The sequence below is a fragment of the Oncorhynchus mykiss genome, chromosome 26 (genome assembly GCF_057628025.1).
Source record: "Oncorhynchus mykiss isolate SJ-2025 chromosome 26, ASM5762802v1, whole genome shotgun sequence".
In the NCBI taxonomy this organism is placed as follows: domain Eukaryota; kingdom Metazoa; phylum Chordata; class Actinopteri; order Salmoniformes; family Salmonidae; genus Oncorhynchus; species Oncorhynchus mykiss.
The window spans coordinates 52154008-52177579 of record NC_143047.1 but is presented as its reverse complement, the minus strand read 5'-3'; the positions used below and the strand labels follow the sequence as shown (position 1 = coordinate 52177579).

General features: G+C 51.2%; 1 protein-coding gene across 3 annotated transcripts in view; it reads left to right on the top strand.

Annotated features, from left to right (window-relative positions):
• sv2ba (synaptic vesicle glycoprotein 2Ba) overlaps positions 1–23572 on the top strand; it is a 109519-nt gene that overhangs the window by 752 nt on the left and 85195 nt on the right. The gene's annotated exons all lie outside the window — the stretch shown is intronic.

Below are 23572 nucleotides of genomic sequence, written 5' to 3'. Positions count from 1 at the left end.
TGATCTAACTGACAATGTTTTGTGTCCAGTATGAACTACAGTACAGGGAAGTAGTAGGATTCCCCTTTGACCTCTCTCTGTCCAGTATGAACTACAGTACAGGGAAGTAGGAGGACTCCCCTTTGACCTCTCCATGTCCAGTATGAACTACAGTACAGGGAAGTAGAAGGATTCCCCTTTGACCTCTCCATGTCCAGTATGAACTACAGTACAGGGAAGTAGAAGGATTCCCCTTTGACCTCTTCACGCCATCATGGACTTGTTGAGCTCAGCGTGAACTTCCTGTTTCAGTAGGACACTTCCTCCATTATTGCCAAACATGTCCACATCCTACCTGAACATTTAGAACTGCCAAAGACAAACATGCCCTTCATATTGGCTCTGTGTCCTCAACTAACCGTCTCCTTCTTGATGACATCACTACCCACTCCATGTGTGTTTTCAGCCATGCTACATTATGTCCCATCATTATCGATACCAGGTCCATTTATGAGAGGTTGGGTAGTTCTCAGAGGGTTGGTTTTCAAATGGGAGTTGCCTTTTAAACATTGGCATTGAAGACAGACTCTAACGTTGTAGGGTAACCTTGCAGAGTAAAATGGCATTGAAGACAGACTCTAACGTTGTAGGGTAACCTTGCAGAGTAAAATGGCATTGAAGACAGACTCTAACGTTGTAGGGTAACCTTGCAGAGTAAAATGGCATTGAAGACAGACTCTAACGTTGTAGGGTAACCTTGCAGAGTAAAATGGCATTGAAGACAGACTCTAACGTTGTAGGGTAACCTTGCAGAGTAAAATGGCATTGAAGACAGACTCTAACGTTGTAGGGTAACCTTGCAGAGTAAAATGGCATTGAAGACAGACTCTAACGTTGTAGGGTAACCTTGCAGAGTAAAATGGAGGTGGAAACAGGACACAGGGAAAGTCTAGAGGTGGAAACAGGACACAGGGGAAGTCTAGAGGTGGATACAGGGAGAAGTCTAGAGGTGGAAACAGGGGAAGTCTAGAGGTGGATACAGGACACAAGGGAAGTCTATTGGTGGAAACAGAGCACAGGGGAAGTCTAGAGGTGGATACAGGACACAGGGGAAGTCTAGGTGGAAACAGGAACCAGGGGAAGTCTAGAGGTGGATACAGGGGAGGTCTAGAGATGGAAACAGGACACAGGGGAAGTCTAGAGGTGGATACAGGACACAGGGGAAGTCTAGAGGTGGATACAGGACACAGGGGAAGTCTAGAGGTGGAAACAGGACACAGGGGAAGTCTAGAGGTGGATACAGGGAAAGTCTAGAGGTGGAAACAGGGAAGTCTAGAGGTGGATACAGGACACAAGGGAAGTCTATTGGTGGAAACAGAACACAGGGGAAGTCTAGAGGTGGATACAGGACACAGGGGAAGTCTAGGTGGAAACAGGACACAGGGGAAGTCTAGAGGTGGATACAGGGGAGGTCTAGAGATGGAAACAGGACACAGGGGAAGTCTAGAGGTGGATACAGGACACAGGGGAAGTCTAGAGGTGGATACAGGACACAGGGGAAGTCTAGAGGTGGATACAGGACACAGGGGAAGTCTAGAGGTGGAAACAAAAACCAGGGGACGTCTAGAGGTGGAAACAGGACACAGGGGAAGTCTAGAGGTGGATACAGGACACAGGGGAAGTCTAGAGGTGGATACAGGACACAGGGGAAGTCTAGAGGTGGATACAGGACACAAGGGAAGTCTAGAGGTGGATACAGGACACAGGGGAAGTCTAGAGGTGGATACAGGACACAGGGGAAGTCTAGAGGTGGAAACAGGGGAGGTCTAGAGGTGGAAACAGGACACAAGGGAAGTCTAGAGGTGGAAACAGGGGAAGTCTAGAGGTGGAAACAGGACACATGGGAAGTCTAGAGGTGGATACAGGACACAGGGGAAGTCTAGAGGTGGATACAGGGGAAGTCTAGAGGTGGAAACAGGACACAGGGGAAGTCTAGAGGTGGATACAGGACACAGGGGAAGTCTAGGTGGAAACAGGAACCAGGGGAAGTCTAGAGGTGGATACAGGGGAGGTCTAGAGATGGAAACAGGACACAGGGGAAGTCTAGAGGTGGATACAGGACACAGGGGAAGTCTAGGTGGAAACAGGAACCAGGGGAAGTCTAGAGGTGGATACAGGGGAGGTCTAGAGATGGAAACAGGACACAGGGGAAGTCTAGAGGTGGATACAGGACACAGGGGAAGTCTAGAGGTGGATACAGGACACAGGGGAAGTCTAGAGGTGGAAACAGGACACAGGGGAAGTCTAGAGGTGGATACAGGGAAAGTCTAGAGGTGGAAACAGGGAAGTCTAGAGGTGGATACAGGACACAAGGGAAGTCTATTGGTGGAAACAGAACACAGGGGAAGTCTAGAGGTGGATACAGGACACAGGGGAAGTCTAGGTGGAAACAGGACACAGGGGAAGTCTAGAGGTGGATACAGGGGAGGTCTAGAGATGGAAACAGGACACAGGGGAAGTCTAGAGGTGGATACAGGACACAGGGGAAGTCTAGAGGTGGATACAGGACACAGGGGAAGTCTAGAGGTGGATACAGGACACAGGGGAAGTCTAGAGGTGGAAACAAAAACCAGGGGACGTCTAGAGGTGGAAACAGGACACAGGGGAAGTCTAGAGGTGGATACAGGACACAGGGGAAGTCTAGAGGTGGATACAGGACACAGGGGAAGTCTAGAGGTGGATACAGGACACAAGGGAAGTCTAGAGGTGGATACAGGACACAGGGGAAGTCTAGAGGTGGATACAGGACACAGGGGAAGTCTAGAGGTGGAAACAGGGGAGGTCTAGAGGTGGAAACAGGACACAAGGGAAGTCTAGAGGTGGAAACAGGGGAAGTCTAGAGGTGGAAACAGGACACATGGGAAGTCTAGAGGTGGATACAGGACACAGGGGAAGTCTAGAGGTGGATACAGGGGAAGTCTAGAGGTGGAAACAGGACACAGGGGAAGTCTAGAGGTGGATACAGGGGAAGTCTAGAGGTGGATACAGGACACAGGGGAAGTCTAGAGGTGGATACAGGACACAGGGGAAGTCTAGAGGTGGATACAGGACACAGGGGAAGTCTAGAGGTGGAAACAGGGGAAGTCTAGAGTTGGAAACAGGGGAAGTCTAGAGGTGGAAACAGGATAAGTCTAGAGGTGGATACAGGGAACAGGGGAAGTCTAGAGGAGGATACAGGGAACAGGGGAAGTCTAGAGGTGGATACAGGGAACAGGGGAAGTCTAGAGGTGGATACAGGGAACAGGGGAAGTCTAGAGGTGGATACAGGACACAGGGGAAGTCTAGAGGTGGAAACAGGACACAGGGGAAGTCTAGAGGTGGATACAGGGAAAGTCTAGAGGTGGAAACAGGGGACGTCTAGAGGTGGATACAGGACACAAGGGAAGTCTATTGGTGGAAACAGAACACAGGGGAAGTCTAGAGGTGGATACATGACACAGGGGAAGTCTAGAGGTGGATACAGGACACAGGGGAAGTCTAGGGGTGGATACAGGACACAGGGGAAGTCTAGAGGTGGATACAGGACACAGGGGAAGTCTAGAGGTGGAAACAGGACACAGGGGAAGTCTAGAGGTGGATACAGGACACAGGGGAAGTCTAGAGGTGGAAACAGGGAACAAGTGAAGTTTAGAGGTGGAAACAGGGGAAGTCTAGAGGTGGAAACAGGACACAGGGGAAGTCTAGAGGTGGATACAGGACACAGGGGAAGTCAAGAGGTGGATACAGGGAAGTCTAGAGGTGGAAACAGGACACAGGGGAAGTCTAGAGGTGGATACAGGGGAAGTATAGAGGTGGATACAGGACACAGGGGAAGTCTACAGGTGGATACAGGACACAGGGGAAGTCTAGAGGTGAATACACGACACAGGAGAAGTCTAGAGTTGGAAACAGGGGAGGTCTAGAGGTGGAAACAGGGGAAGTCTAGAGGTGGAAACAGGGGAACTCTAGAGGTGGCAACAGGGAACAGGGGAAGTCTAGAGGTGGATACAGGAAACAGGGGAAGTCTAGAGGTGGAAACAGGGAGTGTCTAGAGGTGGATACAGGGAACATGGGAAGTCTAGAGGTGGATACAGGGATCAGGGGAAGTCTAGAGGTGGATACAGGGAACAGGGGAAGTCTAGAGTTGGATACAGGACACAGGGGAAGTCTAGAGGTGGATACAGGACACAGGGGAAGTCTAGAGGTGGATACAGGGAACAGGGGAAGTCTAGAGGGGGATACAGGACACAGGGGAAGTCTAGAGGTGGATACAGGACACAGGGAAATTCTAGAGTTGGATACAGGACACAGGGGAAGTCTAAAGGTGGAAACAGGGGTTTCTAGAGGTGGATATAGGGAACAGGGGAAGTCTAGAGGTGGATACAGGAAACAGGGGAATTCTAGAGGTGGAAACAGGACACAGGGGAAGTCTAGAGGTGGATAAAGGATACAGGGGAATTCTAGAGGTGGATACAGGGCACAGGGGAATTCTATAGGTGGATACAGGACACAGGGGAAGTCTAGAGGTGAAAACAGGAACCAGGGGACGTCTAGAGGTGGAAACATGAATCAGGGGAAGTCTAGAGGTGGATACAGGACACAGGGGAAGTCTAGAGGTGGATACAGGACACAGGGGAAGTCTAGAGGTGGAAACAGGGAGTGTCTAGAGGTGGATACAGGGACCATGGGAAGTCTAGAGGTGGATACAGGGATCAGGGGAAGTCTAGAGGTGGATACAGGGAACAGGGGAAGTCTAGAGTTGGATACAGGACACAGGGGAAGTCTAGAGGTGGATACAGGACACAGGGAAAGTCTAGAGGTGGATACAGGGAACAGGGGAAGTCTAGAGGGGGATACAGGACACAGGGGAAGTCTAGAGGTGGATACAGGACACAGGGAAATTCTAGAGTTGGATACAGGACACAGGGGAAGTCTAAAGGTGGAAACAGGGGAAAATCTAGAGGTGGAAACAGGGGTTTCTAGAGGTGGATACAGGGAACAGGGGAAGTCTAGAGGTGGATACAGGAAACAGGGGAATTCTAGAGGTGGAAACAGGACACAGGGGAAGTCTAGAGGTGGATAAAGGATACAGGGGAATTCTAGAGGTGGATACAGGGCACAGGGGAAGTCTATAGGTGGATACAGGACACAGAGGAAGTCTAGAGGTGAAAACAGGAACCAGGGGACGTCTAGAGGTGGAAACATGAATCAGGGGAAGTCTAGAGGTGGATACAGGACACAGGGGAAGTCTAGAGGTGGATACAGGACACAGGGGAAGTCTAGAGGTGGATACAGGACACAGGGGAAGTCGAGAGGTGGATACAGGACACAGGGGAAGTCTAGAGGTGGATACAGGACAAAGGGGAAGTCTAGAGGTGGATACAGGACACAGGGGAAGTCTAGAGGTGGAAACAGGGTAAGTCTAGAGGTGGATACTGGGAACAGGGGAAGTCTAGAGGTGGATACAGGGAACAGGGGAAGTCTAGAGGTGGATACAGGACACAGGGGAAGTCTAGAGGTGGATACAGGGAACAGGGGAAGTCTAGAGGTGGATACAGGACACAGGGGAAGTCTAGAGGTGGATACAGGACACAGGGAAATTCTAGAGGTGGATACAGGACACAGGGGAAGTCTAAAGGTGGAAACAGGGGAAAATCTAGAGGTGGAAACAGGGGAATTCTAGAGGTGGATACAGGGAACAGGGGAAGTCTAGAGGTGGATACAGGGAACAGGGGAAGTCTAGAGGTGGAAACAGGACACAGGGGAAGTCTAGAGGTGGATAAAGGATAAAGGGGAAGTCTAGAGGTGGATACAGGGCACAGGGGAAGTTTATAGGTGGATACAGGACACAGGGGAAGTCTAGAGGTGGAAACAGGGTCCAGGGGACGTCTAGAGGTGGAAACGGGACACAGGGGAAATCTAGAGGTGGATACAGGCCACAGGGGAAGTCTAGAGGTGGATACAGGACACAGGGGAAGTCTAGAGGTGGATACAGGACACAGGGGAAGTCTAGAGGTGGATACAGGACACAGGGGAAGTCTAGAGGTGGAAACAGGACACAGGGGAAGTCTAGAGGTGGAAACAAAAACCAGGGGACGTCTAGAGGTGGAAACAGGACACAGGGGAGGTCTAGAGGTGGATACAGGACACAGGGGAAGTCTAGAGGTGGATACAGGAAACAAGTGAAGTATAGAGGTGGATACAGGACACAGGGGAAGTCTAAAGGTGGAAACAGGGGAAAATCTAGAGGTGGAAACAGGGGAAGTCTAGAGGTGGATACAGGAAACAGGGGAAGTCTAGAGGTGGATACAGGAAACAGGGGAAGTCTAGAGGTGGAAACAGGGGAAGTCTAGAGGTGGAAACAGGGAGTGTCTAGAGGTGGATACAGGGGAAAGGGGAAGTCTAGAGGTGGATACAGGGGTCAGGGGAAGTCTAGAGGTGGATACAGGGTACAGGGGAAGTCTAGAGTTGGATACAGGACACAGGGGAAGTCTAGAGGTGGATACAGGACACAGGGGAAGTCTAGAGGTGGATACAGGGAACAGGGGAAGTCTAGAGGTGGATACAGGACACAGGGGAAGTCTAGAGGTGGATACAGGACACAGGGGAAGTCTAGAGGTGGATACAGGACACAGGGAAATTCTAGAGGTGGATACAGGACACAGGGGAAGTCTAAAGGTGGAAACAGGGGAAAATCTAGAGGTGGAAACAGGGGAATTCGAGAGGTGGATACAGGGAACAGGGGAAGTCTAGAGGTGGATACAGGGAACAGGGGAAGTCTAGAGGTGGAAACAGGACACAGGGGAAGTCTAGAGGTGGATAAAGGATAAAGGGGAAGTCTAGAGGTGGATACAGGGCACAGGGGAAGTTTATAGGTGGATACAGGACACAGGGGAAGTCTAGAGGTGGAAACAGGGACCAGGGGACGTCTAGAGGTGGAAACGGGACACAGGGGAAATCTAGAGGTGGATACAGGACACAGGGGAAGTCTAGAGGTGGATACAGGACACAGGGGAAGTTTAGAGGTGGATACAGGACACAGGGGAAGTCTAGAGGTGGATACAGGACACAGGGGAAGTCTAGAGGTGGAAACAGGACAAAGGGGAAGTCTAGAGGTGGAAACAAAAACCAGGGGACGTCTAGAGGTGGAAACAGGACACAGGGGAAGTCTAGAGGTGGATACAGGACACAGGGGAGGTCTAGAGGTGGATACAGGACACAGGGGAAGTCTAGAGGTGGATACAGGAAACAAGTGAAGTATAGAGGTGGATACAGGACACAGGGGAAGTCTAAAGGTGGAAACAGGGGAAAATCTAGAGGTGGAAACAGGGGAATTCTAGAGGTGGATACAGGGAACAGGGGAAGTCTAGAGGTGGATACAGGGAACAGGGGAAGTCTAGAGGTGGAAACAGGACACAGGGGAAGTCTAGAGGTGGATAAAGGATAAAGGGGAAGTCTAGAGGTGGATACAGGGCACAGGGGAAGTTTATAGGTGGATACAGGACACAGGGGAAGTCTAGAGGTGGAAACAGGGTCCAGGGGACGTCTAGAGGTGGAAACGGGACACAGGGGAAATCTAGAGGTGGATACAGGCCACAGGGGAAGTCTAGAGGTGGATACAGGACACAGGGGAAGTCTAGAGGTGGATACAGGACACAGGGGAAGTCTAGAGGTGGATACAGGACACAGGGGAAGTCTAGAGGTGGAAACAGGACACAGGGGAAGTCTAGAGGTGGAAACAAAAACCAGGGGACGTCTAGAGGTGGAAACAGGACACAGGGGAGGTCTAGAGGTGGATACAGGACACAGGGGAAGTCTAGAGGTGGATACAGGAAACAAGTGAAGTATAGAGGTGGATACAGGACACAGGGGAAGTCTAAAGGTGGAAACAGGGGAAAATCTAGAGGTGGAAACAGGGGAAGTCTAGAGGTGGATACAGGAAACAGGGGAAGTCTAGAGGTGGATACAGGAAACAGGGGAAGTCTAGAGGTGGAAACAGGGGAAGTCTAGAGGTGGAAACAGGGAGTGTCTAGAGGTGGATACAGGGGAAAGGGGAAGTCTAGAGGTGGATACAGGGGTCAGGGGAAGTCTAGAGGTGGATACAGGGTACAGGGGAAGTCTAGAGTTGGATACAGGACACAGGGGAAGTCTAGAGGTGGATACAGGACACAGGGGAAGTCTAGAGGTGGATACAGGGAACAGGGGAAGTCTAGAGGTGGATACAGGACACAGGGGAAGTCTAGAGGTGGATACAGGACACAGGGGAAGTCGAGAGGTGGATACAGGACACAGGGGAAGTCTAGAGGTGGATACAGGACAAAGGGGAAGTCTAGAGGTGGATACAGGACACAGGGGAAGTCTAGAGGTGGAAACAGGGTAAGTCTAGAGGTGGATACTGGGAACAGGGGAAGTCTAGAGGTGGATACAGGGAACAGGGGAAGTCTAGAGGTGGATACAGGACACAGGGGAAGTCTAGAGGTGGATACAGGACACAGGGAAATTCTAGAGGTGGATACAGGACACAGGGGAAGTCTAAAGGTGGAAACAGGGGAAAATCTAGAGGTGGAAACAGGGGAATTCTAGAGGTGGATACAGGGAACAGGGGAAGTCTAGAGGTGGATACAGGGAACAGGGGAAGTCTAGAGGTGGAAACAGGACACAGGGGAAGTCTAGAGGTGGATAAAGGATAAAGGGGAAGTCTAGAGGTGGATACAGGGCACAGGGGAAGTTTATAGGTGGATACAGGACACAGGGGAAGTCTAGAGGTGGAAACAGGGACCAGGGGACGTCTAGAGGTGGAAACGGGACACAGGGGAAATCTAGAGGTGCATACAGGACACAGGGGAAGTCTAGAGGTGGATACAGGACACAGGGGAAGTCTAGAGGTGGATACAGGACACAGGGGAAGTCTAGAGGTGGATACAGGACACAGGGGAAGTCTAGAGGTGGAAACAGGACAAAGGGGAAGTCTAGAGGTGGAAACAAAAACCAGGGGACGTCTAGAGGTGGAAACAGGACACAGGGGAAGTCTAGAGGTGGATACAGGACACAGGGGAGGTCTAGAGGTGGATACAGGACACAGGGGAAGTCTAGAGGTGGATACAGGAAACAAGTGAAGTATAGAGGTGGATACAGGACACAGGGGAAGTCTAAAGGTGGAAACAGGGGAAAATCTAGAGGTGGAAACAGGGGAAGTCTAGAGGTGGATACAGGAAACAGAGGACGTCTAGAGGTGGATACAGGAAACAGGGGAAGTCTAGAGGTGGAAACAGGGGAAGTCTAGAGGTGGAAACAGGGAGTGTCTAGAGGTGGATACAGGGGAAAGGGGAAGTCTAGAGGTGGATACAGGGGTCAGGGGAAGTCTAGAGGTGGATACAGGGTACAGGGGAAGTCTAGAGTTGGATACAGGAAACAGGGAAAGTCTAGAGGTGGATACAGGACACAGGGGAAGTCTAGAGGTGGATACAGGGAACAGGGGAAGTCTAGAGGTGGATACAGGACACAGGGGAAGTCTAGAGGTGGATACAGGACACAGGGAAATTCTAGAGTTGAATACAGGACACAGGGGAAGTCTAAAGGTGGAAACAGGGGTAAATCTAGCGGTGGAAACAGGGGAATTCTAGAGGTGGATACAGGGAACAGGGGAAGTCTAGAGGTGGATACAGGAAACAGGGGAAGTCTAGAGGTGGAAACAGGTCACAGGGGAAGTCTAGAGGTGGATAAAGGATACAGGGGAAGTCTAGAGGTGGATACAGGGCACAGGGGAAGTCTATAGGTGGATACAGGACACAGGGGAAGTCTAGAGGTGAAAACAGGAACCAGGGAAGTCTAGAGGTGGAAACATGAATCAGGGGAAGTCTAGAGGTGGATACAGGACACAGGGGAAGTCTAGAGGTGGATACAGGACACAGGGGAAGTCTAGAGGTGGATACAGGACACAGGGGAAGTCTAGAGGTGGATACAGGACACAGGGGAAGTCTAGAGGTGGAAACAGGACATAGGGGATGTCTAGAGGTGGAAACAAAAACCAGGGGACGTCTAGAGGTGGAAACAGGACACAGGGGAAGTCTAGAGGTGGATACAGGACACAGGGGAAGTCTAGAGGTGGATACAGGACACAGGGGAAGTCTAGAGGTGGAAACAGGGGAAGTCTAGAGGTGGAAACAGGGAAGGTCTAGAGGTGGATACAGGGAACAGGGGAAGTCTAGAGGTGGATACAGGGGTCAGGGGAAGTCTAGAGGTGGATACATGGAACAGGGAAATTCTAGAGTTGAATACAGGACACAGGGGAAGTCTAAAGGTGGAAACAGGGGAAAATCTAGCGGTGGAAACAGGGGAATTCTAGAGGTGGATACAGGGAACAGGGGAAGTCTAGAGGTGGATACAGGAAACAGGGGAAGTCTAGAGGTGGAAACAGGACACAGGGGAAGTCTAGATGTGGATAAAGGATACAGGGGAAGTCTAGAGGTGGATACAGGGCACAGGGGAAGTCTATAGGTGGATACAGGACACAGGGGAAGTCTAGAGGTGAAAACAGGAACCAGGGACGTCTAGAGGTGGAAACATGAATCAGGGGAAGTCTAGAGGTGGATACAGGACACAGGGGAAGTCTAGAGGTGGATACAGGACACAGGGGATGTCTAGAGGTGGATACAGGACACAGGGGAAGTCTAGAGGTGGATACAGGAGACAGGGGAAGTCTAGAGGTGGAAACAAAAACCAGGGGACGTCTAGAGGTGGAAACAGGACACAGGGGAAGTCTAGAGGTGGATACAGGACACAGGGGAAGTCTAGAGGTGGATACAGGACACAGGGGAAGTCTAGAGGTGGAAACAGGTGAAGTCTAGAGGTGGAAACAGGGAAGGTCTAGAGGTGGATACAGGGAACAGGGGAAGTCTAGAGGTGGATACAGGACACAATGGAAGTCTAGAGGTGGATACAGGGAACAGGGGAAGTCTAGAGGTGGATACAGGACACAGGGGAAGTCTAGAGGGGGATACAGGACACAGGGAAATTCTAGAGGTGGATACAGGACACAGGGGAAGTCTAAAGGTGGAAAAAGGGGAAAATCTAGAGGTGGAAACAGGGGAATTCTAGAGGTGGATACAGGGCACAGGGGAAGTTTATAGGTGGATACAGGACACAGGGGAAGTCTAGAGTTGGAAACAGGGGAACTCTAGAGGTGGCAACAGGGAACAGGGGAAGTCTAGAGGTGGATACAGGAAACAGGGGAAGTCTAGAGGTGGAAACAGGGAGTGTCTAGAGGTGGATACAGGGAACATGGGAAGTCTAGAGGTGGATACAGGGAACATGGGAAGTCTAGAGGTGGATACAGGGAACAGGGGAAGTCTAGAGTTGGATACAGGACACAGGGGAAGTCTAGAGGTGGATACAGGACACAGGGGAAGTCTAGAGGTGGATACAGGGAACAGGGGAAGTCTAGAGGGGGATACAGGACACAGGGGAAGTCTAGAGGTGGATACAGGACACAGGGAAATTCTAGAGTTGGATACAGGACACAGGGGAAGTCTAAAGGTGGAAACAGGGGAAAATCTAGAGGTGGAAACAGGGGTTTCTAGAGGTGGATACAGGGAACAGGGGAAGTCTAGAGGTGGATACAGGAAACAGGGGAATTCTAGAGGTGGAAACAGGACACAGGGGAAGTCTAGAGGTGGATAAAGGATACAGGGGAATTCTAGAGGTGGATACAGGGCACAGGGGAATTCTATAGGTGGATACAGGACACAGGGGAAGTCTAGAGGTGAAAACAGGAACCAGGGGACGTCTAGAGGTGGAAACATGAATCAGGGGAAGTCTAGAGGTGGATACAGGACACAGGGGAAGTCTAGAGGTGGATACAGGACACAGGGGAAGTCTAGAGGTGGAAACAGGGAGTGTCTAGAGGTGGATACAGGGACCATGGGAAGTCTAGAGGTGGATACAGGGATCAGGGGAAGTCTAGAGGTGGATACAGGGAACAGGGGAAGTCTAGAGTTGGATACAGGACACAGGGGAAGTCTAGAGGTGGATACAGGACACAGGGAAAGTCTAGAGGTGGATACAGGGAACAGGGGAAGTCTAGAGGGGGATACAGGACACAGGGGAAGTCTAGAGGTGGATACAGGACACAGGGAAATTCTAGAGTTGGATACAGGACACAGGGGAAGTCTAAAGGTGGAAACAGGGGAAAATCTAGAGGTGGAAACAGGGGTTTCTAGAGGTGGATACAGGGAACAGGGGAAGTCTAGAGGTGGATACAGGAAACAGGGGAATTCTAGAGGTGGAAACAGGACACAGGGGAAGTCTAGAGGTGGATAAAGGATACAGGGGAATTCTAGAGGTGGATACAGGGCACAGGGGAAGTCTATAGGTGGATACAGGACACAGAGGAAGTCTAGAGGTGAAAACAGGAACCAGGGGACGTCTAGAGGTGGAAACATGAATCAGGGGAAGTCTAGAGGTGGATACAGGACACAGGGGAAGTCTAGAGGTGGATACAGGACACAGGGGAAGTCTAGAGGTGGATACAGGACACAGGGGAAGTCGAGAGGTGGATACAGGACACAGGGGAAGTCTAGAGGTGGATACAGGACAAAGGGGAAGTCTAGAGGTGGATACAGGACACAGGGGAAGTCTAGAGGTGGAAACAGGGTAAGTCTAGAGGTGGATACTGGGAACAGGGGAAGTCTAGAGGTGGATACAGGGAACAGGGGAAGTCTAGAGGTGGATACAGGACACAGGGGAAGTCTAGAGGTGGATACAGGGAACAGGGGAAGTCTAGAGGTGGATACAGGACACAGGGGAAGTCTAGAGGTGGATACAGGACACAGGGAAATTCTAGAGGTGGATACAGGACACAGGGGAAGTCTAAAGGTGGAAACAGGGGAAAATCTAGAGGTGGAAACAGGGGAATTCTAGAGGTGGATACAGGGAACAGGGGAAGTCTAGAGGTGGATACAGGGAACAGGGGAAGTCTAGAGGTGGAAACAGGACACAGGGGAAGTCTAGAGGTGGATAAAGGATAAAGGGGAAGTCTAGAGGTGGATACAGGGCACAGGGGAAGTTTATAGGTGGATACAGGACACAGGGGAAGTCTAGAGGTGGAAACAGGGTCCAGGGGACGTCTAGAGGTGGAAACGGGACACAGGGGAAATCTAGAGGTGGATACAGGCCACAGGGGAAGTCTAGAGGTGGATACAGGACACAGGGGAAGTCTAGAGGTGGATACAGGACACAGGGGAAGTCTAGAGGTGGATACAGGACACAGGGGAAGTCTAGAGGTGGAAACAGGACACAGGGGAAGTCTAGAGGTGGAAACAAAAACCAGGGGACGTCTAGAGGTGGAAACAGGACACAGGGGAGGTCTAGAGGTGGATACAGGACACAGGGGAAGTCTAGAGGTGGATACAGGAAACAAGTGAAGTATAGAGGTGGATACAGGACACAGGGGAAGTCTAAAGGTGGAAACAGGGGAAAATCTAGAGGTGGAAACAGGGGAAGTCTAGAGGTGGATACAGGAAACAGGGGAAGTCTAGAGGTGGATACAGGAAACAGGGGAAGTCTAGAGGTGGAAACAGGGGAAGTCTAGAGGTGGAAACAGGGAGTGTCTAGAGGTGGATACAGGGGAAAGGGGAAGTCTAGAGGTGGATACAGGGGTCAGGGGAAGTCTAGAGGTGGATACAGGGTACAGGGGAAGTCTAGAGTTGGATACAGGACACAGGGGAAGTCTAGAGGTGGATACAGGACACAGGGGAAGTCTAGAGGTGGATACAGGGAACAGGGGAAGTCTAGAGGTGGATACAGGACACAGGGGAAGTCTAGAGGTGGATACAGGACACAGGGGAAGTCTAGAGGTGGATACAGGACACAGGGAAATTCTAGAGGTGGATACAGGACACAGGGGAAGTCTAAAGGTGGAAACAGGGGAAAATCTAGAGGTGAAAACAGGGGAATTCGAGAGGTGGATACAGGGAACAGGGGAAGTCTAGAGGTGGATACAGGGAACAGGGGAAGTCTAGAGGTGGAAACAGGACACAGGGGAAGTCTAGAGGTGGATAAAGGATAAAGGGGAAGTCTAGAGGTGGATACAGGGCACAGGGGAAGTTTATAGGTGGATACAGGACACAGGGGAAGTCTAGAGGTGGAAACAGGGACCAGGGGACGTCTAGAGGTGGAAACGGGACACAGGGGAAATCTAGAGGTGGATACAGGACACAGGGGAAGTCTAGAGGTGGATACAGGACACAGGGGAAGTTTAGAGGTGGATACAGGACACAGGGGAAGTCTAGAGGTGGATACAGGACACAGGGGAAGTCTAGAGGTGGAAACAGGACAAAGGGGAAGTCTAGAGGTGGAAACAAAAACCAGGGGACGTCTAGAGGTGGAAACAGGACACAGGGGAAGTCTAGAGGTGGATACAGGACACAGGGGAGGTCTAGAGGTGGATACAGGACACAGGGGAAGTCTAGAGGTGGATACAGAAAACAAGTGAAGTATAGAGGTGGATACAGGACACAGGGGAAGTCTAAAGGTGGAAACAGGGGAAAATCTAGAGGTGGAAACAGGGGAATTCTAGAGGTGGATACAGGGAACAGGGGAAGTCTAGAGGTGGATACAGGGAACAGGGGAAGTCTAGAGGTGGAAACAGGACACAGGGGAAGTCTAGAGGTGGATAAAGGATAAAGGGGAAGTCTAGAGGTGGATACAGGGCACAGGGGAAGTTTATAGGTGGATACAGGACACAGGGGAAGTCTAGAGGTGGAAACAGGGTCCAGGGGACGTCTAGAGGTGGAAACGGGACACAGGGGAAATCTAGAGGTGGATACAGGACACAGGGGAAGTCTAGAGGTGGATACAGGACACAGGGGAAGTCTAGAGGTGGATACAGGACACAGGGGAAGTCTAGAGGTGGATACAGGACACAAGGGAAGTCTAGAGGTGGAAACAGGACACAGGGGAAGTCTAGAGGTGGAAACAAAAACCAGGGGACGTCTAGAGGTGGAAACAGGACACAGGGGAGGTCTAGAGGTGGATACAGGACACAGGGGAAGTCTAGAGGTGGATACAGGAAACAAGTGAAGTATAGAGGTGGATACAGGACACAGGGGAAGTCTAAAGGTGGAAACAGGGGAAAATCTAGAGGTGGAAACAGGGGAAGTCTAGAGGTGGATACAGGAAACAGGGGAAGTCTAGAGGTGGATACAGGAAACAGGGGAAGTCTAGAGGTGGAAACAGGGGAAGTCTAGAGGTGGAAACAGGGAGTGTCTAGAGGTGGATACAGGGGAAAGGGGAAGTCTAGAGGTGGATACAGGGGTCAGGGGAAGTCTAGAGGTGGATACAGGGTACAGGGGAAGTCTAGAGTTGGATACAGGACACAGGGGAAGTCTAGAGGTGGATACAGGACACAGGGGAAGTCTAGAGGTGGATACAGGGAACAGGGGAAGTCTAGAGGTGGATACAGGACACAGGGGAAGTCTAGAGGTGGATACAGGACACAGGGGAAGTCGAGAGGTGGATACAGGACACAGGGGAAGTCTAGAGGTGGATACAGGACAAAGGGGAAGTCTAGAGGTGGATACAGGACACAGGGGAAGTCTAGAGGTGGAAACAGGGTAAGTCTAGAGGTGGATACTGGGAACAGGGGAAGTCTAGAGGTGGATACAGGGAACAGGGGAAGTCTAGAGGTGGATACAGGACACAGGGGAAGTCTAGAGGTGGATACAGGACACAGGGAAATTCTAGAGGTGGATACAGGACACAGGGGAAGTCTAAAGGTGGAAACAGGGGAAAATCTAGAGGTGGAAACAGGGAAATTCTAGAGGTGGATACAGGGAACAGGGGAAGTCTAGAGGTGGATACAGGGAACAGGGGAAGTCTAGAGGTGGAAACAGGACACAGGGGAAGTCTAGAGGTGGATAAAGGATAAAGGGGAAGTCTAGAGGTGGATACAGGGCACAGGGGAAGTTTATAGGTGGATACAGGACACAGGGGAAGTCTAGAGGTGGAAACAGGGACCAGGGGACGTCTAGAGGTGGAAACGGGACACAGGGGAAATCTAGAGGTGCATACAGGACACAGGGGAAGTCTAGAGGTGGATACAGGACACAGGGGAAGTCTAGAGGTGGATACAGGACACAGGGGAAGTCTAGAGGTGGATACAGGACACAGGGGAAGTCTAGAGGTGGAAACAGGACAAAGGGGAAGTCTAGAGGTGGAAACAAAAACCAGGGGACGTCTAGAGGTGGAAACAGGACACAGGGGAAGTCTAGAGGTGGATACAGGACACAGGGGAGGTCTAGAGGTGGATACAGGACACAGGGGAAGTCTAGAGGTGGATACAGGAAACAAGTGAAGTATAGAGGTGGATACAGGACACAGGGGAAGTCTAAAGGTGGAAACAGGGGAAAATCTAGAGGTGGAAACAGGGGAAGTCTAGAGGTGGATACAGGAAACAGAGGACGTCTAGAGGTGGATACAGGAAACAGGGGAAGTCTAGAGGTGGAAACAGGGGAAGTCTAGAGGTGGAAACAGGGAGTGTCTAGAGGTGGATACAGGGGAAAGGGGAAGTCTAGAGGTGGATACAGGGGTCAGGGGAAGTCTAGAGGTGGATACAGGGTACAGGGGAAGTCTAGAGTTGGATACAGGAAACAGGGAAAGTCTAGAGGTGGATACAGGACACAGGGGAAGTCTAGAGGTGGATACAGGGAACAGGGGAAGTCTAGAGGTGGATACAGGACACAGGGGAAGTCTAGAGGTGGATACAGGACACAGGGAAATTCTAGAGTTGAATACAGGACACAGGGGAAGTCTAAAGGTGGAAACAGGGGTAAATCTAGCGGTGGAAACAGGGGAATTCTAGAGGTGGATACAGGGAACAGGGGAAGTCTAGAGGTGGATACAGGAAACAGGGGAAGTCTAGAGGTGGAAACAGGTCACAGGGGAAGTCTAGAGGTGGATAAAGGATACAGGGGAAGTCTAGAGGTGGATACAGGGCACAGGGGAAGTCTATAGGTGGATACAGGACACAGGGGAAGTCTAGAGGTGAAAACAGGAACCAGGGAAGTCTAGAGGTGGAAACATGAATCAGGGGAAGTCTAGAGGTGGATACAGGACACAGGGGAAGTCTAGAGGTGGATACAGGACACAGGGGAAGTCTAGAGGTGGATACAGGACACAGGGGAAGTCTAGAGGTGGATACAGGACACAGGGGAAGTCTAGAGGTGGAAACAGGACATAGGGGATGTCTAGAGGTGGAAACAAAAACCAGGGGACGTCTAGAGGTGGAAACAGGACTCAGGGGAAGTCTAGAGGTGGATACAGGACACAGGGGAAGTCTAGAGGTGGATACAGGACACAGGGGAAGTCTAGAGGTGGAAACAGGGGAAGTCTAGGGGTGGAAACAGGGAAGGTCTAGAGGTGGATACAGGGAACAGGGGAAGTCTAGAGGTGGATACAGGGGTCAGGGGAAGTCTAGAGGTGGATACATGGAACAGGGAAATTCTAGAGTTGAATACAGGACACAGGGGAAGTCTAAAGGTGGAAACAGGGGAAAATCTAGCGGTGGAAACAGGGGAATTCTAGAGGTGGATACAGGGAACAGGGGAAGTCTAGAGGTGGATACAGGAAACAGGGGAAGTCTAGAGGTGGAAACAGGACACAGGGGAAGTCTAGATGTGGATAAAGGATACAGGGGAAGTCTAGAGGTGGATACAGGGCACAGGGGAAGTCTATAGGTGGATACAGGACACAGGGGAAGTCTAGAGGTGAAAACAGGAACCAGGGACGTCTAGAGGTGGAAACATGAATCAGGGGAAGTCTAGAGGTGGATACAGGACACAGGGGAAGTCTAGAGGTGGATACAGGACACAGGGGATGTCTAGAGGTGGATACAGGACACAGGGGAAGTCTAGAGGTGGATACAGGACACAGGGGAAGTCTAGAGGTGGAAACAAAAACCAGGGGACGTCTAGAGGTGGAAACAGGACACAGGGGAAGTCTAGAGGTGGATACAGGACACAGGGGAAGTCTAGAGGTGGATACAGGACACAGGGGAAGTCTAGAGGTGGAAACAGGTGAAGTCTAGAGGTGGAAACAGGGAAGGTCTAGAGGTGGATACAGGGAACAGGGGAAGTCTAGAGGTGGATACAGGACACAATGGAAGTCTAGAGGTGGATACAGGGAACAGGGGAAGTCTAGAGGTGGATACAGGACACAGGGGAAGTCTAGAGGGGGATACAGGACACAGGGAAATTCTAGAGGTGGATACAGGACACAGGGGAAGTCTAAAGGTGGAAAAAGGGGAAAATCTAGAGGTGGAAACAGGGGAATTCTAGAGGTGGATACAGGGCACAGGGGAAGTTTATAGGTGGATACAGGACACAGGGGAAGTCTAGAGTTGGAAACAGGGGAACTCTAGAGGTGGCAACAGGGAACAGGGGAAGTCTAGAGGTGGATACAGGAAACAGGGGAAGTCTAGAGGTGGAAACAGGGAGTGTCTAGAGGTGGATACAGGGAACATGGGAAGTCTAGAGGTGGATACAGGGAACATGGGAAGTCTAGAGGTGGATACAGGGAACAGGGGAAGTCTAGAGTTGGATACAGGACACAGGGGAAGTCTAGAGGTGGATACAGGACACAGGGGAAGTCTAGAGGTGGATACAGGGAACAGGGGAAGTCTAGAGGGGGATACAGGACACAGGGGAAGTCTAGAGGTGGATACAGGACACAGGGAAATTCTAGAGTTGGATACAGGACACAGGGGAAGTCTAAAGGTGGAAACAGGGGAAAATCTAGAGGTGGAAACAGGGGTTTCTAGAGGTGGATACAGGGAACAGGGGAAGTCTAGAGGTGGATACAGGAAACAGGGGAATTCTAGAGGTGGAAACAGGACACAGGGGAAGTCTAGAGGTGGATAAAGGATACAGGGGAATTCTAGAGGTGGATACAGGGCACAGGGGAATTCTATAGGTGGATACAGGACACAGGGGAAGTCTAGAGGTGAAAACAGGAACCAGGGGACGTCTAGAGGTGGAAACATGAATCAGGGGAAGTCTAGAGGTGGATACAGGACACAGGGGAAGTCTAGAGGTGGATACAGGACACAGGGGAAGTCTAGAGGTGGAAACAGGGAGTGTCTAGAGGTGGATACAGGGAACATGGGAAGTCTAGAGGTGGATACAGGGATCAGGGGAAGTCTAGAGGTGGATACAGGGAACAGGGGAAGTCTAGAGTTGGATACAGGACACAGGGGAAGTCTAGAGGTGGATACAGGACACAGGGGAAGTCTAGAGGTGGATACAGGGAACAGGGGAAGTCTAGCGGGGGATACAGGACACAGGGGAAGTCTAGAGGTGGATACAGGACACAGGGAAATTCTAGAGTTGGATACAGGACACAGGGGAAGTCTAAAGGTGGAAACAGGGGAAAATCTAGAGGTGGAAACAGGGGTTTCTAGAGGTGGATACAGGGAACAGGGGAAGTCTAGAGGTGGATACAGGATACAGGGGAATTCTAGAGGTGGAAACAGGACACAGGGGAAGTCTAGAGGTGGATAAAGGATACAGGGGAATTCTAGAGGTGGATACAGGGCACAGGGGAAGTCTATAGGTGGATACAGGACACAGGGGAAGTCTAGAGGTGAAAACAGGAACCAGGGGACGTCTAGAGGTGGAAACATGAATCAGGGGAAGTCTAGAGGTGGATACAGGACACAGGGGAAGTCTAGAGGTGGATACAGGACACAGGGGAAGTCTAGAGGTGGATACAGGACACAGGGGAAGTCGAGAGGTGGATACAGGACACAGGGGAAGTCTAGAGGTGGATACAGGACAAAGGGGAAGTCTAGAGGTGGATACAGGACACAGGGGAAGTCTAGAGGTGGAAACAGGGTAAGTCTAGAGGTGGATACTGGGACACAGGGGAAGTCTAGAGGTGGATACAGGGAACAGGGGAAGTCTAGAGGTGGATACAGGGAACAGGGGAAGTCTAGAGGTGGATACAGGACACAGGGGAAGTCTAGAGGTGGATACAGGACACAGGGAAATTCTAGAGGTGGATACAGGACACAGGGGAAGTCTAAAGGTGGAAACAGGGGAAAATCTATAGGTGGAAACAGGGAAATTCTAGAGGTGGATACAGGGAACAGGGGAAGTCTAGAGGTGGATACAGGGAACAGGGGAAGTCTAGAGGTGGAAACAGGACACAGGGAAAGTCTAGAGGTGGATAAAGGATAAAGGGGAAGTCTAGAGGTGGATACAGGGCACAGGGGAAGTTTATAGGTGGATACAGGACACAGGGGAAGTCTAGAGGTGGAAACAGGGACCAGGGGACGTCTAGAGGTGGAAACGGGACACAGGGGAAATCTAGAGGTGGATACAGGACACAGGGGAAGTCTAGAGGTGGATACAGGACACAGGGGAAGTCTAGAGGTGGATACAGGACACAGGGGAAGTCTAGAGGTGGAAACAGGACACAGGGGAAGTCTAGAGGTGGAAACAAAAACCAGGGGACGTCTAGAGGTGGAAACAGGACACAGGGGAAGTCTAGAGGTGGATACAGGACACAGGGGAGGTCTAGAGGTGGATACAGGACACAGGGGAAGTCTAGAGGTGGATACAGGAAACAAGTGAAGTATAGAGGTGGATACAGGACACAGGGGAAGTCTAAAGGTGGAAACAGGGGAAAATCTAGAGGTGGAAACTGGGGAATTCTAGAGGTGGATACAGGGAACAGGGGAAGTCTAGAGGTGGATACAGGACACAGGGGAAGTCTAGAGGTGGAAACAGGACACAGGGGAAGTCTAGAGGTGGAAACAAAAACCAGGGGACGTCTAGAGGTGGAAACAGGACACAGGGGAAGTCTAGAGGTGGATACAGGACACAGGGGAAGTCTAGAGGTGGATAAAGGGCACAGGGGAGGTCTAGAGGTGGAAACAGGGGAAGTCTAGAGGTGGAAACAGGGAAGGTCTAGAGGTGGATACAGGGAACAGGGGAAGTCTAGAGGTGGATACAGGGGTCAGGGGAAGTCTAGAGGTGGATACATGGAACAGGGAAATTCTAGAGTTGAATACAGGACACAGGGGAAGTCTAAAGGTGGAAACAGGGGAAAATCTAGCGGTGGAAACAGGGGAATTCTAGAGGTGGATACAGGGAACAGGGGAAGTCTAGAGGTGGATACAGGAAACAGGGGAAGTCTAGAGGTGGAAACAGGACACAGGGGAAGTCTAGAGGTGGATAAAGGATACAGGGGAAGTCTAGAGGTGGATACAGGGCACAGGGGAAGTCTATAGGTGGATACAGGACACAGGGGAAGTCTAGAGGTGAAAACAGGAACCAGGGACGTCTAGAGGTGGAAACATGAATCAGGGGAAGTCTAGAGGTGGATACAGGCCACAGGGGAAGTCTAGAGGTGGATACAGGACACAGGGGATGTCTAGAGGTGGATACAGGACACAGGGGAAGTCTAGAGGTGGATACAGGACACAGGGGAAGTCTAGAGGTGGAAACAGGACACAGGGGAAGTCTAGAGGTGGAAACAAAAACCAGGGGACGTCTAGAGGTGGAAACAGGACACAGGGGAAGTCTAGAGGTGGATACAGGACACAGGGGAAGTCTAGAGGTGGATACAGGACACAGGGGAAGTCTAGTGGTGGAAACAGGGGAAGTCTAGAGGTGGAAACAGGGAAGGTCTAGAGGTGGATACAGGCAACAGGGGAAGTCTAGAGGTGGATACAGGGAACAGGGGAAGTCTAGAGGTGGATACAGGACACAATGGAAGTCTAGAGGTGGATACAGGGAACAGGGGAAGTCTAGAGGTGGATACAGGACACAGGGGAAGTCTAGAGGGGGATACAGGACACAGGGAAATTCTAGAGGTGGATACAGGACACAGGGGAAGTCTAAAGGTGGAAAAAGGGGAAAATCTAGAGGTGGAAACAGGGGAATTCTAGAGGTGGATACAGGGAACAGGGGAAGTTTATAGGTGGATACTGGACACAGGGGAAGTCTAGAGTTGGAAACAGGGACCAGAGACGTCTAGAGGTGGAAACGGGACACATGGGAAGTCTAGAGGTGGATACAGGACACAGGGGAAGTTTATAGGTGGATACAGGACACAGGGGAAGTCTAGAGGTGGATACAGGACACAGGGGAAGTCTAGAGGTGGATACAGGACACAGGGGAAGTCTAGAGGTGGAAACAGGACACAGGGGAAGTCTAGAGGTGGATAAAGGATACAGGGGAATTCTAGAGGTGGATACAGGGCACAGGGGAAGTCTATAGGTGGATACAGGACACAGGGGAAGTCTAGAGGTGAAAACAGGAACCAGGGGACGTCTAGAGGTGGAAACATGAATCAGGGGAAGTCTAGAGGTGGATACAGGACACAGGGGAAGTCTAGAGGTGGATACAGGACACAGGGGAAGTCTAGAGGTGGATACAGGACACAGGGGAAGTCTAGAGGTGGATACAGGACAAAGGGGAAGTCTAGAGGTGGATACAGGACACAGGGGAAGTCTAGAGGTGGAAACAGGGTAAGTCTAGAGGTGGATACAGGGAACAGGGGAAGTCTAGAGGTGGATACAGGGAACAGGGGAAGTCTAGAGGTGGATACAGGACACTGGGGAAGTCTAGAGGTGGATACAGGGAACAGGGGAAGTCTAGAGGTGGATACAGGACACAGGGGAAGTCTAGAGGTGGATACAGGACACAGGGAAATTCTAGAGGTGGATACAGGACACAGGGGAAGTCTAAAGGTGGAAACAGGAGAAAATCTAGAGGTGGAAACAGGGGAATTCTAGAGGTGGATACAGGGAACAGGGGAAGTCTAGAGGTGGATACAGGGAACAGGGGAAGTCTAGAGGTGGAAACAGGACACAGGGGAAGTCTAGAGGTGGATAAAGGATAAAGGGGAAGTCTAGAGGTGGATACAGGGCACAGGGGAAGTTTATGGGTGGATACAGGACACAGGGGAAGTCTAGAGGTGGAAACAGGGACCAGGGGACGTCTAGAGGTGGAAACGGGACACAGGGGAAATCTAGAGGTGGATACAGGACACAGGGGAAGTCTAGAGGTGGATACAGGACACAGGGGAAGTCTAGAGGTGGATACAGGACACAGGGGAAGTCTAGAGGTGGATACAGGACACAGGGGAAGTCTAGAGGTGGAAACAGGACACAGGGGAAGTCTAGAGGTGGAAACAAAAACCAGGGGACGTCTAGAGGTGGAAACAGGACACAGGGGAAGTCTAGAGGTGGATACAGGACACAGGGGAAGTCTAGAGGTGGATACAGGACACAGGGGAAGTCTAGAGGTGGATACAGGAAACAAGTGAAGTCTAGAGGTGGATACAGGACACAGGGGAAGTCTAAAGGTGGAAACAGGGGAAAATCTAGAGGTGGAAACAGGGGAATTCTAGAGGTGGATACAGGGAACAGGGGAAGTCTAGAGGTGGATACAGGAAACAGGGGAAGTCTAGAGGTGGAAACAGGGGAAGTCTAGAGGTGGAAACAGGTAGTGTCTAGAGGTGGATACAGGGAACAGGGGAAGTCTAGAGGTGG